The sequence below is a fragment of the Brassica oleracea genome, chromosome C2 (genome assembly GCF_000695525.1).
Source record: "Brassica oleracea var. oleracea cultivar TO1000 chromosome C2, BOL, whole genome shotgun sequence".
NCBI lineage: Eukaryota > Viridiplantae > Streptophyta > Magnoliopsida > Brassicales > Brassicaceae > Brassica > Brassica oleracea.
This window is the reverse complement of record NC_027749.1, coordinates 51,171,404-51,174,165: the sequence shown is the minus strand read 5'-3', so window position 1 is coordinate 51,174,165 and position 2,762 is coordinate 51,171,404.

Genomic DNA, 2,762 nt, shown 5'->3' with positions numbered 1-2,762 from the left:
GTCTTCTCAAAACAATTTCGAAGAATCAAGTGATCAATTTTTTTATCAATATTTTGATCAATATTGTGATCAATATTTTGATCAAACCTTAGCAAATTTAACCATCGATCATGAAGAATAACCAAGGAAACAAAGAAAACAGACGAGCTTATATCGAAAGAAATCGTGAAGAAGGGCACATTCGATTATGGAATGATTATTTCAGTGAAAATCTAACGTATCCTGAAAATTTCTTCCGACGACGTTTTCGAATGAACAAGCCGTTGTTCATGCACATTGTTGATCGACTCTCCACCGAAGTTGACTTCTTTCGCCAAAAGACAGATGGTATCGGAAGGTTGGGGCTATCAGCACTCCAAAAGTGTACGGCAGTCATTCGTATATTGTCATATGGTACTGCGACAGATACGGTAGACGAATACCTCCGGCTCGGTGAAACTACAAGTCGTTCATATTTGGAGAATTTTGTGGAAGGAATTATACAATTATTTGGCGAAGAGTACCTAAGAAGACCAACTCCGGCTGACCTTCAACGTCTACTTGATATTGGAGAGTACCGTGGATTTCCCGGGATGATAGGAAGCATCGATTGTATGCACTGGGAGTGGAAGAATTGTCCCACCGCTTGGAAAGGGAAATATTCTCGTGGTTCGGGTAAACCAACAATTGTTTTAGAGGCGGTTGCTTCATATGATCTCTGGATTTGGCATGCATTTTTTGGACCTCCAGGTACCTTAAATGATATAAATGTTCTTGATCGCTCACCTGTTTTTGATGACATAATAAATGGTCAAGCTCCGCAAGTGACTTACTCTGTCAATGGAAGAGAGTATCACTTGGCTTACTATCTCACCGATGGTATTTATCCGAAATGGGCAACTTTTATCCAATCTATTTCGCTACCACAAGGGCCGAAAGCAGTTTTATTTGCTCAACACCAGGAAGCTGTCCGAAAAGATGTCGAGCGTGCTTTTGGAGTCTTGCAAGCTCGGTTTACCATCGTTAAAAATAAGCACTTTTTTGGGATAAAGTCAAAATTGGGAAGATTATGAGAGCATGTATCATACTCCATAATATGATAGTTGAAGACGAACGAGATGGATACACGCAATTTAATCTTTCCGAGTTCCAACAAGCAGAAGACAACAGAAGTTCACATGTGGATCTCAACTATTCAACAGATATCCCTTCAAATATCGTCAATATGATGGGTGTTCGAACTAGAATTTGTGATATACAAATGAATGAACAACTGAAAGCTGATTTGGTTGAACATTTATGGAGTAAATTTGGACGTGATGAGTACAGCAATTGAGCTCGAATGTTTCTTTCAAATTATTGTCGATTATTGTACTAATCTTTGTTTTTATGTTTTTATTTTAAAATGAATGTTATAAATGTTATGATTAAATATGTTTTATATAATAAATAGATTTAATCTTATATAAAATAATGTTTAATAATTTTTTTTAAGCACCCCAAAATAAGCAACTTCTATTGGAGGTCAAAATATTAAAAGTTGCTTAAAAAAGTGTTTAACATCCATTTAATACTAAAAAAATGTTTAAGCACCGAATAGAGTTGTTATGGTTAAAGATGCTCTAACTTGTATAATGAGTTATAGGTTCATTGAAGGGTTTTGAATATATATATTGTATTCTCCATTTTTTCACAACCAAACTGTATTCTCATATTAATTGTGTAAGGATTAAAATTATAAAATAATATTACAAATGATCACCTCAGACGATGTGATGATAAATATATAAACATAATGTATTATATTTAAGGACTTGTTAAGGAGTTGCATAAATTTCAAGAGCGAGAACGAGTGCAAAAAAGATTTGGCCGCGGTGGTGGCCAAGGCGGAAATCGGTTTGGTCGCGGAGGAGGTGGGGGTAGATTAGGTCGCGGTGGTGGTGGTGGTGGTGGTGGCAGAAGCCAGAGATGGTGAAAACTCTAACGGTCTAACCAATGATCAAAACTCTATGGTTTCACTACTACTACTACTGATTTCTTGTTTTGACAAAATCTAATATTTGTTTTCTTCTTATCTTCTTATGAACAATTCAAGGGAATACATTTGGGTTCTTAAAAGATTCAGATGATTCCTAGCATGGGGTTTAGTTTTCACTAGAGCTTTGTATCAACTCTTGCCACATTTAATTTTAATCCACCAAATTTAGCCAAAAAAAAACAATTCAAGGGAAATTCTTTTGTTTTTCCAATATCAATTTTGTGTAATTTGAATTATAACGATAATGAAATTATGAATTCATCAGTTACACTTTCTTCGTACACTACAAGAAAACGTGCCCGTAACAACGAACATTTACGACGAAAATATTTCGTCGTAAATTTACATGGTCTTTACAACGAAATTACGAGGAATATAACTTTCGTCGTAAACGCCATGTAAATTTACGACGAACTGATTTCGTCGTAAACTCCATGTAAGTTTACGACGAATGTACGTGGAATGAGAAATACGTCGTAATCATTACATCGACATTACAACGAAGCATGTTACCGTTATATTTAGGTGAAAACGTGTATTCAATGTGCTTTAACTTACCTAATTTCGTCGTAAAGTCGTTGTAAATAATATGTTAAAACCATGTAAAATCCATGTAAAATATTCCTTGTAAAATCGTTGTTATATTTCAACTACCCAACTCGAAAATTTCTCTATATATATGTCATTTCCCACAACTCTCTTCCTCACAACACACAAACGGGAGAAAAAAAAATCCGAAAAAAAA